This window comes from Fukomys damarensis, unplaced genomic scaffold (genome assembly GCF_012274545.1).
Source record: "Fukomys damarensis isolate Sample0158 unplaced genomic scaffold, DMR_v1.0_HiC HiC_scaffold_14, whole genome shotgun sequence".
NCBI classification, from domain to species: Eukaryota; Metazoa; Chordata; class Mammalia; order Rodentia; family Bathyergidae; genus Fukomys; species Fukomys damarensis.
In genome coordinates this window covers 32,457,422-32,474,348 of record NW_022900926.1, presented here as the reverse complement: position 1 = coordinate 32,474,348, position 16,927 = coordinate 32,457,422, and the positions used below count along the sequence as shown (strand labels likewise).

The window sequence follows — 16,927 nt, the reverse complement described above, 5'->3', positions numbered from 1 at the left end:
AATAAAACCAGACAAATCCATTTAAGATTGTTAATTGGTCTACTCGCTATGCAATCAGTGAAGTATGTATTTGAACAAAATGGAGATGGAATGGAGACCCGGAACATTCATGCCTTTCTATAATAGCAAAATTATTTTTGATTTTCTTTGTAGCTACTAGCAGGTGAGTCACATAGAACCCTGGAAGGGAGTAGAGTCTATCTTGAAAGGGAGGAGAGTGGGTCAGACCTTGTCCTCTTCCTTCCTCCTCTGCTAACTCTTGTCCTCCTTTCTGTTCTCTTGATCGCCTTCTCAGCATCCGGAACATTCATGCCTTTCTATAATAGCAAAATTATTTTTGATTTTCTTTGTAGCTACTAGCAGGTGAGTCACATAGAACCCTGGAAGGGAGTAGAGTCTATCTTGAAAGGGAGGAGAGTGGGTCAGACCTTGTCCTCTTCCTTCCTCCTCTGCTAACTCTTGTCCTCCTTTCTGTTCTCTTGATCGCCTTCTCAGCATCTATTCTGTCTTGCTGTCTTTCTTCTTGAGCCACACCCTTGGGTACCAGATGTAGGTTGGCCATTATCCCATGGTGAGACCTCCGGTAAGACCTTTAGCTGTCACTGTAGTGAAGCCCTTGTGACTTGCAGTAACTCAGGTTCATGGGAAGCACTTAGCAGACTGTGCCCTCTTGTCGTATGGGGAACAATGAATATTAACAGTTGGTCTTTTCATTACTTGTGTCTTTTTCCTCCCCTCTCCTACTTTCTTAAATTTCAGGGTATTGGTTTGAGTGACCATTAATGAAATAATAGCTTGTAAAGGAGAAATAAAGCATTGCTTTTATTTCACATCTAAAGGGTGAAACAAGGATGCACGCGTAAAATACCAAACCATCAACACTTTAATGAATACATACTGTAGCTTAGCAAGGGTAAAGTCCTAGATCAAAACAGTTTTGGTAGGAGTTGGCCACTTGCAATTGAGAGAGAAAATTGTTTTAGAAACCTGAGGGAAAATAAGGAACTAATATTTGACTTTTGGGCAATCATTGATATACAAATTTTTGTGAATAATTTAAGGTTGTTTTAAAGTTTTATTTTTTTCTTTATGGTGCTGGGGATCAAATCTGGGGCCTTGTGCTTCTTAGGCAAGTGCTCTCTCTACTACTGAGGTAAATCCCCAATTCCTATACTTTTAAAGCTTTTTTGAGTTATTTACTAACATTATTGGAGTTTATTATCTTAAGAAAATGTTGTCTCTGGCTTACTCAAGATCAGGAGGGGTGGAGCCTTGTGCCTTTTGTCTTAAACTGGGCATTGGGTGTCCAGGTGTGTCATATTGTTCTTTTATATTTTCACATTCGAAATAGTTCATAAAGTTTTCCATTTCAGAAAATCACAGTGCAAGTTGCATGTCTCAAAGTGAAGTTAAATAAACTGTGCGCCTTTTGTATGATAACTACAATAGCTTGTTCCTGTTTGCAGTTTCCCCTTCCATGGTTTAAGTTATATGAGGTCAGCTGGGATCTTAACAATAAGTAGAAATAGAAAATTCCCGAAGAAGCACTTTGTAAATTTTAAATTTCGTGCTGTTCTGAGTGGTGTGGCGAGATCTTAGGCGGGATGTGAAACACCCTGTTCTCTAGCATGCCTGCTCACCCATTGTCACTGAGTGGCCTTCCAGGCTATCAGATTGAGGGTGGCTGTGTCACAGTGCTGTGTTCGGCTCACCTTTATTTTACTTTATGACGGCTCCAAGAGTAACCGTGGTACTGGCAAATCAGATATGCCAAAGAAGCGGTAAAAGAAGCTACACTTTGCTCCCTTTAAATGAAAAGGTAACAGTTGATCACAAGTGTGTGTGTGTATGAATAATTAGTATATTTAGGGTTCAGCACTGTCTGGCATCAGGCATCCATGGGGAGCCTTAGAATATATCTGATCGTGAAACTATACAGAGAACAACATCTAAAACTAATGTTCCCCAAGTTGCTGCAAGAGAATGTTAATGAGGAGCACGTTGTGGCCCTGCCAGGGAGGGCAGCGATCTGGACGGAGATTTGGAATGTGTGCATGGCAGTTGGATCTAAAGGGTGCAATGCATATTTTAAGACCGCTCAGGAATGAGACCGGGCAAATGAATGGAACCTATGTGCATTTTCAGTCAGTGCCACACGGTGGCAGCCTACTCAAGAAAATTCAAGAACAATATTTTAAACTATTTTTGTGGTATTGAGGATTGAACTCAAGACATTGGTTTAAGGATTGAATCCAAGACCTTGCTAGGCAAGTCCTCTAACCTTGAGTCAGTGCCCTCGCCAGCCCCTCTTCTGTATATTAGAGCCCAGAATTTTCTGTTTGGAAGCTTAGCAGAAGAGGAAAGTAAACTGTGCCCTGCATCGAGCAATTGTCAGAAAATGCCTGCGTTGGCAGTTGAATGTTTTCACAGCTGTCATAGATACTTTCACTTGTATCTGTATTTTTGAAAAACAAAGACATTTTTCAAAGTACTTTTTTATGATGGAAATAAATCTCCTCGACTCTGTACTTTGGGATGGGTCTCATCCTAAGCTTGAGAAAGATGGAGTGGCGTGAGTGGTTCTTGAGAACCTAGATGTTGGAAACATTCCTGTTTACACACAGATGAGAAGGTGCTCTTTAGTAGTCCACATACATACACTTTCTGCCTAAGACCTTAGTGCTTACCGTGACACCATCATGAATCTTAGAGGCTCAGGAATGCTATTGCTTCATCTTTGTTTTTTTGTTTTGTTGGTTTTTTTTTTTGGTACCGGGGATCAAACTCGGGTCCTTGTGCTTGCGAGGCAGGCGGCGGAACCACTGAGCTAAATCCCCGGCCCTAATAACAGCATTCTTTTTTTTTTTTTGGTACCGGGGATTGAACTCAGGCCTTTGCGCTTGCAAGGCAGGCAGCGGAGCTTCATCTTTGTAGACAAAAACCAAGGAGAGAAAGGGTCAGGGCTGCCCACACTTGTCCTTGACGTGTTTGGCCTCTACCTGGCAGACACTGAGCCTCTGCATGCACCAGGCTCCTCCCAGCCGCTTGTCACCCTCTGCCTTTCTGGTTTCCATCCTGGCGTCCAGTGCTGCTCTAGCCGCTCTCCTCCCCAAGAGGAGGCTCTGTGCTCCAGCCCAACACTGAAGTTGTCACTCTCGCGTTTCTATAATAAAGAACTGGAAGAGACAACCTTGCCTTTTGTTTTCCTGCCAGGAATCCTGACCTTCCTTGTGGGCATGGTAATAGATAAACCATGCTCTCCAGGGTCAGCGAGTCCTTCCTCTGGGGACACAGTGGTATAGAGGGGACCTGGGCGTGGGAAAGTGGGTGGGGACAGGCTCTGGCCATGTTTGCCACACCCTTGGAAAAGCGTCATGTGGAAGACACTAGAAGAATATGTTTAACAATACATTGTGCAACTTAAAAAGCAATGAATTAAGGTACATTTTAAGATTATAGTCATTTAGCTTCTCTTTACTAGTGGTAAGAGTTGAGAGAAGACAAGCAAAGGAACGTGCCCACTGAGTGGAAGGACATTACCTATGTTACGGTCACACGTCATTTAATGATAGAATGAGTCTCAGGAAATGCACCGTGAGGCGATGTCTTTGTGTGTGAATACCATGTTTAGTCAGCGTTATGAGACCACTCTGCACAGGTGCCTGCCATCGACCAGAAGGTCGTATTCAGAGCACCACCATACTTGTTCTTCACATGGAATGAGACCCCCTGTTGGACATCTGCCTTGGGTTTCCAAAGCTGAGAGTGTGAGAGGGGTGGAACTGTGTGGCCCTGTGGTCCCAGCTCCCACTCCCTAAAATACAGATGGCCTTACAGGGATGGGTGACCTTCAAGCTATCAGGCAGTTGCTGCAACCACATGAAGTGCCGTGGAGGGTTTGGAGTGAGGCCCACCACACGGGTCCTCAGCAGGCAGTAGAGCGCTGGCTTCGGAGACACACAGCTCGGGTTCAGGCTTACCTGCCTGAGCCTTTTTCTGTGTAGGACAGTGATCTGGAAACTTCCCACTCCACTGGGTGTTGTGAAAATGAAACTAAATAACAATGTGGGCCAATCAAATTGTAAGTAGTGTGGTATAGGGTCCTTTGCTAGAGCCCTGGTAAAAGTGCTTCCATTGTATGGATTGTGAGGGCCAGGCAGGAAAGATGTCTGTTTTTTGTTTTTTGTTTTGGCTTTTTTTTTTTTTTTTTTGGTACCAGAGATCAAACCCGGGACCTTGTACTTGCTAGGTAGGCAGTGGAACCACTGAGCTAAATCTCCAGCCCGGGGTGTGTGTGTGTGTGTGTGTGTGTATGTGGGTGTGAGAGAGTGAGACAGGGTGTTGCTTTGTAGTTCAGGCTGTCCTCGAACTCTTGGCCACCCTCCTGCCTCTGCCTCCCAAGTGCTGGGATTGCATGCGTGTGCTACCATGCCAAACTTTTTAAAGTTTTTTTTTGAGACGGTCTTGTTATGGAGCCCAGGTTGGCCTCAAACTTTCGGCAATCCTACGGCCTCAGCCTCCTGAGTACTAGGGTCACAGGCATGCACCACCACACCTGGCTTGTCTGTGTCTTTTATCAGTGAGATCTCCCAACAGTATCCTGGCCAAGCAAAACGAAGAGATGATGTCCCAGAGAGAGGAGCAGCTGACCGGAATGGGTAATCTGCTTTAGGCAGTCTTCACTCACCCTCTGTCCTCAATAGTGAGTTTCAACTTGATGTAACAGCCCCTTTCTCCAAAGCTGCGAGCCGCACCCATCGTGTGATTGCATGGTAGATACGAGGAAGAGGTCTTCACCTGTCTCCTGGGGATTCCTGATTGTTTCTAGGTCTTAACCCTGAATTAGTTAAGTAGAAATGGACCTTTTCTCTAGCTGCTTGCTTACATCCAAAGACGTTCTATGGATACTGCTATCAATGTAGTTTGAGTGTGTCTGCAGGGTTCATGTAGCAGAGGCTAGGTTTGCAGTGTGGCAGTGTGGAGAGGTGGTGGGACCTCTTCTAAACTCCCTAGTCTGCTGTTTCATTATAGTAACCGAAACAAACTAGTTTGGATCCCAATTATGCCTCATCTCCAGGGAACCTGAGCATGAAAAATTGAGATTTGCCTTCCTGGTGTTCTATAGAAAACCTCTCGAACCTCTGTGTTGCCTTTATAATTGATGCCCACTGACAATTAGGAGTAGGCTTTCTGCTTTGCTTTTTTGTGTGTTACTTGGATGCAGGCTTTGGGATGCATTACACATTTCTGTGGATGTACTTGGGAGTGGGGGAGATGTCTGGGCGTTTGTCCAAATCAGCCGTATGCTGTGGAGCATAGGTCAGTATGCACATGTCTTTGGGTAGGGCTGAGGAATCCCCACCTGCTTCACAGTTAAGCCCCCCAGTCGGCCTCCCAGACCATCAGTTGGGCTCTTGGGAACTTGTCTAAATTTGGAGGTACTCTCTTCTTCACCCTCATGATTTTGTCTGATGCCGAATTCCATCTGCAGTGAGAGGATGTTTTGCACTTGATATCTCTGTGGTGGTGTGGAGCCCTCTCCTCAGAAATGAGAGACTGACAGGCTCTGCAGGGCTCGCTCCCTCCGGAGTCCCCACAGAGCCCTTACGGCACAGCTGGAAAACAAGGCTGCCAGGCCCTCTAACCAGGATGAGTCAGGTCAACCCCAGCTGCCTGCAAGAGAAAGTACCACGAAGTAAGAGAACTGTTTTATTTTTCTTTTCAAGGATCTCACTTCTCCTCCTTGAATACAGAGACCCTCAAAACCATTACCAACAGGAGAAGAAAAATAATGGACATTTCATATTTGAAGGATCAAAGTGTCTAGCTTTTTGAGCAAAGCTACATTACCAGAGTCCCTTCCGGTTTAAATTTGGCACACAGTGGCTTAGGGCTGTAGAAAGTGACCTGGAAAATTCTAAATGTATTTGTGTTATATGTGTTAAGGTGTTGGGATAGGAATGAGAATCTCCTAGCTTTGCTTTGCTGTTTTGTTTTGTTACTGAGGATTTAGTCTAGGGCCTTGCACTAAATTCCCAGCCTTTTTTCTTTTTTCTTTTGAGACAGAGTCTTGCTAAATCACTAAATTGCCCAGACTAGGTCAAACTCATGATCCTCCATGCCTGGCACTTAGTAGTACAGCACTTCCCAGGTATGCACAAAGCCCTGGGTTTGATTACCCAACACCAAAAAATAAAAATAAAGTGAGCTGAATTAGTGAGTTACATGACAGTTCTTTTACAGGAGAGGGTACACTTGTACTACTGTAGGGGAGTAGCAATCACTAGCATTTGTTGAGTATGTGTGACCAAGCACTGTCCTTTCTCACAGCAAGTTGTTGCAGTGATTTGGCACACTTACCCTATTAGGCATGACTGTTATTGTCTGCCTATTACAGATGAGGAAACTGAGGCTCAGAGAAGAGTCTTTCAAATCATACAATTAAAAAATGGTAGGAGTGTGCTACAGTTTGGATCTGGAAAATCCTCCATGGCCATATGTTACAAGTTTAGTTCTCTGCCTGTTGTGCTGTGGGAAGTGGTAGAACCTTAATTGCTTTCCCACCAGCTTGAACCACTGGTGTACATACAGGCATGACTATCCCATCAGGTAGGTAGCTCATACCCACTGGTAGAACAAATAGATCTAATCACTTTTATTGGTCTTTAATGGACCGAATGTAGTTGCTTAAATTTGAATAATTACTGCCCTAATATCAATATTAATAAATATTATTCATACTAATTAAAAATTACTAGGGGCTGGGGATTTAGCTCAGTGGTTCCACCGCTTGCATCGCAAGCGCAAGAACCCAGGTTTGATCCCTGGTACAAAAAAAAAACAAAAACAAAAAAACTCATTTGGCTATACTGTGCCACAAAAAATACATTTGTTTTTGTAATATTTCTTATGCTGGAGGTATACACAAATAATAAACTATCTGCATATAATGTGTGGTATTCAAATAATAAGCCATTGATTAATTTCAAAACAACATCTAAGAATGCCCATGCAACAAAGGATTTAAACTTTTTCTGGCATAGACATCTAAAATCAGAGTTATTTTTGTTTTTTGTTTTTTTTTTTTCTTGGTACCAGGGATCAAATTCAGGACCTTGCACTTGCGAGGCAGGTGCAGCCACCACTGGTGTAGATCCCAGGCCCTAAGTCATAGGTTAACCCTTAGGCAGACACCCCGTATTTGTGCCATTTTCCTTTGATGTATCGTTGAAACTGTAGACATCCTTGCCATAAAATCATACTTTTTTTTTTGGTTTTTTCAGACAGGGTCTCATTATGTAGTTGAGACTGACCTGGAACTAATTAGTAGCCCAGGCTGGTCTATAGTGATCCTCCTGCCTCAGCCTCCCAAGTGCTGGGATTATAGGCGTGTACCACCACACCTGGGAAATCATACTTTCTGATTATCATTACATTTTCCCAGGTTTTACATTCTTGAATGTACTAATAATTTCTTCCATGATTCTTCTAAACTTACTCAAAAGATCCTCAGTTCTGCACATTGTATTATAAGATAAATGTAAACAGTTCAAGATAGCCAAAAAATGAGAGATTGTGTGGCATTCTTTGTTGTTGTTGATAACAGGGATCAAACGCAGGAACTTGCACTTGTGAGGCATGCACGGTGCCACTGAGCTAAATCCCCAGCCTGTATGACATTCTTTATTTATCTGTTGACATAAATATTATTTTCAGACCAATACAACCTAATAATTTGCAATGGTACTGTCCCCATAATAAATAATATACCTGTAAAATTTTCGCCTCTGTTATTGTAAGTGATTGCCAACACTACTGGCATTTTCTTCTTTTTTGAACTAAAGCCACATTATATGACATTGTGTTTTCGACTATAATTTCAAGTGTATTATGAGATATGAGTAATTTATACAATATGAAGTGATCACTGCAACTTATATTTAGCAGAAGTCCACGTTTCACAGTTCTATGTGCTCATGTTGTTATATTCTTTCTAATGTTGGCTGCCGTTCTTCTTGATCTTTACGTTCATATCCAGGTCCACACTATGCTTATCGAATGCGTAGCCACAAGACCACATTCACCCTAATTCTTTTTTTTTTTTTTTTGGTTTTTTTGAGACAGGGTCTCACTATGTAGTTGAGACTGACCTGGAACTCACTATGTAGCCCAGGCTGGTCTCGAACTCACAGCGATCCTCCTGCCTCAGCCTCCTGAGTGCTGGGATTACAAGCGTGCGCCACCACGCCAGGCCTTACATTCACCTAATTCTAAAGCAGCTTCATCTGAAGAGTAATAGATAGCTCATGACCTTTTCCTCTGATGAAATATAATTACAAATTCATCTGATGAATCATCCATTTTTTTGTTTGACACTAATGGGAAAAGGTTTAACAAAATTGAAATACAGTGGTACCTTGGTTTACAAACTTAATTTGTTTTACAATTTGGGGGAAGATGGCTGCATTTGTGTTTGTGTGGGGAAGATAGCCGTGGTTGTTTGTCATCTGATACCAAGTTTGCAAGTGGAAGAAAAATTTTACCAAATGCTTTTGTTTGCAAACTGAATTGTTTGCAAACAGAAGCAGTCATGAACCACTGTATTACTATACTGTTAAAATTGAAAGTTGAATAGATTATAACATATATGTAAAAGTTATATATTAATCTCAATGAGGAAAAAATAAAATAAATGTGACAAAGGTGGCAAATTATTTTTTAAAAAGTTATATATTATTTAGAAGTGAAAATCCCAAATGAAAATGAGAAAACTCCACCAAGGAACAATGTAGAAATAGTAAGAGAAAATTTTACCACTGATCTTAATAATCTAGCCATTAAATAACACTATTTTTGTTTTAGTGTCTTATATTAACAAAAGAGCATACACAGGTTAGCTATGTAACATCAGATGTTTGAATTCAAGTCAGAGCTGCCCAACAGCAGTTATGTGAATTAAGCCCTCTCATGAAGGAGTTAAGAGGTGGGTCCTATTTAGAGGAAATTGTATTGCTGGGGCTGTGCACTTCAAGATGTCTGGACCTCAGGCTTTATCTCCTTTTGTTTCCTGACCTCTGTGAACAGTACTCCTTTGCCACATGCTACCACCATGAGGTACTGTGCTGCCACAGACCCAAAGCAACAGGGTCAAGCAACCATTGACTGGAACTGAGCCAAAGTGAACCTTTCCTCCTTAAAAGTTGATCATTTCAAGTGTTTTGTCACAGCAACAGAAAGCTAACAAAAAAACGGTATTTTGAAGTGAGGTCACTGCTGTGACTATACCTCAAGATATGGTTCAAAAGCCTTTGGAATTGGTTTCTGTGAGGACTTTAGAAAAGTGAAGAAGCAGGCTACAGAGAGCCTAGAGTGAGCAGAGCTTAATGGACAATTCTGGTGAGGGTTCAGAATGCTGATAAGAATGCAGACAGTCAGAACTTGAGGGGGGTGTGGGATAAAATAAAATAAAATTTATTTAAAAAAAAAGAATGTAGACAGTAAGGGCTGTGCTGATGAGGTCTCAGATGGAAATGCTGACTGCTGGAACTGGACTAGAGGCCACCGTGTTGGCCTCTGGCAGTGAACTTGTCCACATATTGTGATTTTGTGGGAGGCTGAGTTTAAAGGTGACAGGCTGGTTTACCTAGTGGAGGAAAGTTCAAGGCAGTATAACTGTTGGACAGGACTGTTACAGTAAAGGTGGGGAAACTGAGGCTCAGGGCTTCCCAAGAACATACAATTAAAGAGTAATGGAGGTGGTGCTGCACCCGTGTTTCCTAGCATTGTCCATGTCAGCTCTTAACCCAGATACTTACATGAAGTCCAATCCCCAAACTTTAAAACAAAAAGCACCTCCCAGCTCAGATGTGAAACATCAGAGAGACCAGGTCTCAAGCTGTTACACTGCTGACTGCGTTCACTGTTGTTTTATTCCAGCTGTTTCTACTCCTGGAGACAGATGGTAAAAGAGGCAAGCTGAGGTGGACTGAGGCCTTGACCTTGTCAGCAGCTGTGCACTGTCCGTCTTCAGGAAGCATGGTGGAAAGCCAGGGGTGGGCACATGGTCAGGAATGTGCAGAACAGGATAGATAGCCTTACCTCTCCCCTGCCTGAGAAGAGTGGGACGGGGAAAACAGCCGAGGGCCCTGCTGGACACACCGTCTTCTGCTGCACACATGCTTATTTTTCCCAGTAGATGTAACTCAGTGGGCCTGAGTCGTGTCGATCCCTGAGCTTTCTGTGACAGTCTTTGGATATTTATGGCCTGAAATTTGCTCCCACTCTTTTCTCTCTGGCTTCTGATCATTGCATTTTTTAATAGCACAAGAGTAGGAGCTGATTAGAACTTTTTAAAAAGCTAGAATAGCAATGCATTATATTTAGCAGTGTTGATAAAAGGATTCGTTAAAGGATAAATTGGTTTGTTCTGTTTTGTTTTTTGAGACAGGGTCTCACTATGTAGTTGGGACTGACCTGGAACTCACTATGTAGCCCAGACTGGTCTCGAACTCACAGCGATCCTCCTGCCTCAGCCTCCTGAGTGCTGGGATTACAGGCATGAGCCACCATGCCCGGCTAAAGGATAAATTGGAACTAGTGGGCATGAAAGTGGAGCCATGTGTATTAACAACTTAGATGGTTCAAAATTTAAGCCAGGAAACTAAACTTTGGGAGAAATGATTTTTTTTTTTTTTAATAAGGTCTTGCTGTGTATCTCAGGCTGGTGTCAAAACTTGTGGTCCTCCTGCCTCAGCCTCCCAAGTGCTGGGATTATTAGGTATATTGTTCTTATATCAAAAATGTGAGCAGAAATGTAATGAAAACACCATTCACCTCCACCCTTCCCTACTTCCTTTCCTTTCAGATGCCCTTCCTGTATCTTCTAGGAAAAGTATTCTAGGTTCAGTATCTGGGTTACACTGCAAATGTTTGAAGGTTTGTTTGGATCTGGAATGTGTTTTCTCATAGACAGCATTAGAAATGGTATAGGCTCATGTAGTGTCTTGTCTGTCTGTGGGAACCCTTATTCGGAACTTTATGACCTCTGAGCTGTGGGCTTCAGTTCAGCCTCTGTGCTGATCCATGTTACTTTGCAGCCACCTGCAGCCAACAAACCAGTCCTCATAGTCATCAGGGGCCAGCCGGGAAGTGAGATGTATATTTCTCAAAAGAGCCATCTCCCGCGCTGGCAGAATAGCTCCAGGCCTGTGCTCTGCAGAGAATGGCGGGTAACATCACCCTTAGTCCATTTACACCTAATCTCCTATGCGATTTTTTTTTTTTTTTTTTTGCTTCATTTCCTAAAATGAGTGTTTTTCAATGACACAGAATTAGAATCTTTTAAGGGGGAGGTATTTTGCAACGTCGGTAACAATAAAGCGCTTTTTATGTGCATGGAGATTCTGTTTCCAAGGATCTTTGTATGTTACTCATGTTAAAAGCCCGAAAATTGTATTGTGCTTGCCCAAGAGCCTGACCTTGGCGGTCACCAGGAAGGAGCAGAGTCTGAGCTGAATTCAGGTGGGGAGGCTCCACGTGCATGTGGCCTGCATTCCTGGCTTCTCAGCCGAGTCCAGGAGCGCTCCTTCTCTGTGGTGGGGGCCGAAGCGGAACACAGAAATTTGACCCATGAGCTTTCGCGGCCTGAGCTTGGGAATGGGAAGGCGAAAGTGCCAGGAAACGCCAAGCTGCACTTGCCACGCCCTGCGTGCATGAGGCCGCCCTGCGTGCGCTGCTGTCTGCGGGTCTTGCGTGTGCTGTGGGAACAGTACCCAGGCAAGTGTTTCCTTATCTCTGTGTGGTGCCATGGCTCTTTGTCGCATGGAGGAGGACCCATCCTTACACCCTACTCCTCTCTGCCCTACTTTTAGTTTTATTTTTTTCCTTGAGTGTGAGGAAAGGTTTTTTTTTTCTCAATTGTCTAACGGATATCCATTACCAGACATAAAGCTGCATTCCTTTTATCGTCTGTCATAACTTTTGGAAGTATCAAGCTCACTTTAAGAGAGATTGGCTGGCTTTTTAGCACTTTGGATACATCTGCGTATATTTGATATTCTCTTCTTAAATGTCAAGCAACTGAATTGTAAAGTGTGCAGAACCTAGGAACATTTAGGAAAAGGAAAGTCATCATTATCCTTTGGGGGGGATTTGGTAGATCTATACTGTAATCATAGTTCTCAGCTGTCCACTTGACTTGTAGTCACACTGATTTATGAAATAACCATACGAAAAGTATTATAATTTAAAGAGCTAATCTGTTTTACTGCTCACAAATGAGTGGAAAAAAGAAATACATTCAATTCCTGAAAGGGGGGAAAAAAAATCTCCCAGGATGAGATCACTGGGTGGGCAGAGTGGGGGAAATACCTTGTACTGCAGTTGTCAGCCTCTTATCTTGCCAAAATATTACAGCATCTGAATGAAAACATCTGAATGGTTTGAAATTCTTGTTGTAAGAACGCACAGTTATCTTAACATTCCTATTTTGGAATATGCTTAATAGTTCAGGAAACTGTCTATACCAATTCACTGATACACAGCAGTTACTTTTTTGTTGTTGTTTGGTCTTGTTTTGTTTTTGAGACAGGATCTCGCTATGTAGTTCAGGCTGGCTGTGAACTCACTATGTGGGCCAGGCTGGCCTCGAACTTGAGAGGATTCTCCTGTCTCAGTCTTCTGGGATGACTGGCATGCACTACCACGACCAGCCCAAAGCAATAATCTTATGGTAGATGTTCATTAATGCCAAATAAAATGTTAGACATTTTAAGTTCAAAAAGTTTATGAATAGAAGGGCATGCTGGCACATGCTTGTAATACCAGCACTCTGGAGGCTGAAATAGATTGAAAAAGAAAAATTCAAGAATAAACAGGAGTTCTGCCCATGAAAACTCTGCTTGAATGAAATTTCCACATGCAGGCAGTACACCCTATTCAATGTAGAAAGACTAGCTGGCTCGGTTGTTATGGTAAAGTCGTTGATGAATTCCTTATTTCCAAAAATGGATTTTTTGCTTTTTATCTTCCTTGACCACTAGATGTCATGTACACCTTTTGACAACACCCCTTTCCTTTAACTGCAAGTGAATTTTACCCCTTCCTGCTTTTTCTTAACTCCTGGACCACACTGTTGTCTCTATTCTTTGCTCTTCTTTTACCATTTGAGCAGTGTTTCCCAAGGATGCCCTTGAGTCCTGTTTCCTTTCGTTCTCCATGTTCCCCTTGGAGAACTTTACGAGCATCTGGTTTCAACTTCCGTCTGTATGTTGACAGGTAACTAACTGTTCCCCTTGCTGCCTGACTGTTCCCTCTTCCAGACCTGTGCATCCAGTTCTTGCCAAATGTCTCCTCTCAGATGTCTCAGTGATATCTTTTCTATTCTTCTGACTTTTCTCAGCCCATTCTCTGTCCAGTTTCCATAAGAATCTTCTAAAGAAAACACCTCTGACTGTATGAGGGCAACCATGAGAGCATAGCCCAATCTGACCAGCTCAGCCTGTTTTTAAGAAAACATCAACAAATTTGGAAATTTTGACATCTTTTTTTTTTTGTTACCGGGTATTGAACTCAGGTCCTTGCACTTGCGAAGCGACATCTTATAAAAGAAAAGTGACATTTTCTAAAAAAAAAAATCAAATTCTTTTCAGGACTTTGTCATGAGGTGGTCAAGGAGCCGCCATGTTACACTGTTACATTAATATTTCCAGGGACACTTCCTGTGGCCTTGCAAAGGGTTTTGAAGAATCTGTGGTGGAACATCATGGTGTCCATAAAGCCACCTAACCACCTAACACAGCCACAGTGCGGCGCCCAGTTTGTTGAAAGTGGAAGGCCAAGTGAGGGGACCTACGTCGATGTGGCAGGTTCTACCCCTTCTCTCAGGACCCCTCTGCACTGTGACTGATCAAGACGGCCAGTGTCTCTCTGAATGTAAAATACCAGTAAAGTTCACTTCCAAGTTGTATGACAAAAGTAGAAATCAAAGGTTTAATATTTTCTCCTCTCCATGGTTTACCCTGTGTGCCCCGCATCTTCACCCAGCTCTGAAATCTCACAGGTGGGAACTAGATTTTTATTTTCAGATCCTCAGCTGCCTCTGTGTCTGCCCCAACTGGCACTCAAGAAGTGTCAAATGACCGTTTTCACTAAAGAATCTTGAATTCCTTTTAGTCTCTTTATTTTAATTTTAAAAGCACATCTTTGTGAGAGAAAAGCAGTTATTCATTTTTAAAAGTAATGTTCTTCATTTTGAACTTCATCTTCTTAACTGTGCTGTTAATATTCAAAGGGAATAGAAGCCGATTTAATAGATCTCAGGTAATAGAAATCACAGTTCTTTAAAAAATATCTTTCAGCTTTTTTTCATTTCTGAGACTCATATATCCTTTAAAAACACGATAGTAGAAGATAAGATCTGTCTTGTAACTCGGAGGGTGGAGCCATCCTAGCTATAGTTAAAATCTTTTTAAATGCATTGTATTTGCTAAAGACAAAAGTGCAGCATTCCCTCTCTCTTGCCAAATCACTTGTGTCCTCAGGTCCCTTTCTTTCCATACTCTGATGCTTGCCCCTCCCTTTAAAAATCACTGTTTTGGAGAATAGTTTTCATGTTATCTGGATGCTTCCCCCTCTCCAGCCTTCATGCTCCACATCAGTGTGTGTGGAACTGTCTCACTATTGTTTTAACATTTGGTCCTCTGCCTGGGGAGTGGGTGGTTCGCTTTAAACTACCCTACTCCAGTCTCCACCGAGAAAGCAATATTTTGTTATGAGGTAAAGTTTCAAGCCAAGCTCTGGCCAGGGCCTTTCCCATGTGGGAAGAGGGAAGCAGGAACAGCCAGTGAGATGATAATTCTCCTTGAATTTGAGCTCATTAAAATCTTCCCTTGTCCTCAGTGGGCTGTTTATTGATTTAAGCATCTAGCACTTTTCCGTTCCAGAAAGAATTAGCATCTATGATGTGATCCTTGCTGAGGAAGGAGGTTTTTGTCTTTTCTCTGTGGGATTAACTGTCCCCCAGTTGCTTATTAGTTTAACCCACTTTAGACTTTAGGGGCTGGAGTGAGATTTCCAGGATTTATAGGTAATGAAAAGAGCAGGTTGGATCAAAGGCACCACGTGTGGGGACCTAAGTGTTCTTAGGGGACTTGTGTGAACCTATGATCCTTGGATTTGTTGGTTTTTGTTTTTTTTTTTCTAAAATAACAGTATCAGCATTTTTCATATGGACCTCCTTTTTATAGATGTTGTAATGTGTTCTGATTTTGTTGCTGTTATGCATAAAAATCTAACAAAATGGTGTTTCTTATTCGTTGATTTTGCAGCAATCCTTGAATGTTTGTTTGCATTTCTTTTGAGGATTACTGTGGCTGAATTTATGGCAGTCACTTATGTATGTAAATTAGGAAATACAGCTTTTAAGCAGATGTTTAAAATCCTTTTACCTCCAAAACACTTTCTCCCTCTGCATATAAAATCACCTACCAGTCTGACTGCTTTTTGTATCTATCTGTAGAGATCATGTATAGCTGGAATGGGCCAGGTTGCTAGGGACATTAATTGCACACTTAGTGTAGTTTTAGGCCCTATAGCATAGAAAAAGAAGAGTTATTTAGGCAGGTATTTGGGTGGAAAATTCTCTTTTCAGTGTGATTAATCCAGATTCAGTGTGACACCATTTCAGCGTGTTTTTCTACTTCTGATGCCATAATAAACGAAAGTGCTGAAAAGCAGTAGTGCTCTTCCCTATTTGGATGATCAAATTGATTGAATATTTCCTGGGTGAGAACCTTTTAAAAGTTGCCTTTATTGGCCTTATGAAAAGGAATGCATTTAAGTTTTCATCCTGCTACCCCATCTGTCGGGAGCATGGGCCCCTTGACCTTGGGTTCTTTCTTCATTAAGCCTGATGTCCTATCATGGGTATGCATTCCTCCATACCATCTCTTGTTCCATCTCTTGAGATTCCTAAAAGATAATCAGAGGATGCATTCCCTGCCCAGCCAGTGTTCAGAATTCAGGCACACAAGCTAGCCTGCGCTTCCCTGAATATTCAGAGAGCAGCCCACCCAAGCTGAAAATGCAGAGAATATTTGTGTGCTGGATGGCTGGGGGTGGGTAATGTGGTGGGGGTGTTTTAGGGTTTTTTGCTCCTCTGTTTGAACCTGCATACTGCAGGCAGTTGGGGGCAGTGAAATGGGGAAGGGCTAGCTTTATTGAAGAGTGTAGGACAGGCAGCTTTCCTTGCTCTCTACCTTTAGGATATCTCCAAGATTGGGTATACTGGGAAAAACAGGACGTGCTGCAGAAGTATTTATACCCCAGGAGCTGTGGTTTTCTACTCTACTACATGAGTGTAGTACCAGGAGTCACACCTGACCTAGGCAGTTGCTCCTGTCTTCTGCCTGGGTCTGATATTCCTTGTGTGACTTTCCCTGTACTTGTGGCCCACTTTGAAATCATTGGTGGCTCAGTGATGCCTGGACAGGGAGTCATTCTTGTAAGGTCAGACCCAGCCTCTTACTCTTTTTCTAAAAGTAACCAGGCATGTTCATGCAGTGCGATAGCATCAATATACAAGCAGGATGGACTTGTCTGATGTGTTTTGCAGTAGTGGTTCCATTCTTACCTCTTTCTCAGAGGGGAAAGATGAGCAGTTGGACAAGAGGTAAACCAGGGCCTCAAGGAAAATGAATTTCATTCTTTAGCTCCTGCCGGTCCTTCCCTGTGTGTAACAGAAGTTCCATGTGGGTCTCATTTTAATGATACACTACCACAGCCCGTTTTCTCCCAGGCCACTTTATGAATCAGGATGTTACTCACATCCACTGTCTTCTCTGTCTCTTGTGGCCATTAGTTAGGGCCCTGACCATTTTCTTTATGTTATACATTTGGTGGTAAAAGTGTATACAAGTGTGTGGGGGGG

The 16,927-nt window shown here is 42.5% G+C and overlaps 1 protein-coding gene across 1 annotated transcript in view; it reads left to right on the top strand.

Annotated features, from left to right (window-relative positions):
- Window positions 1-16,927, top strand: part of Mthfd1l (methylenetetrahydrofolate dehydrogenase (NADP+ dependent) 1 like) — a 186,607-nt gene that overhangs the window by 10,061 nt on the left and 159,619 nt on the right. The gene's annotated exons all lie outside the window — the stretch shown is intronic.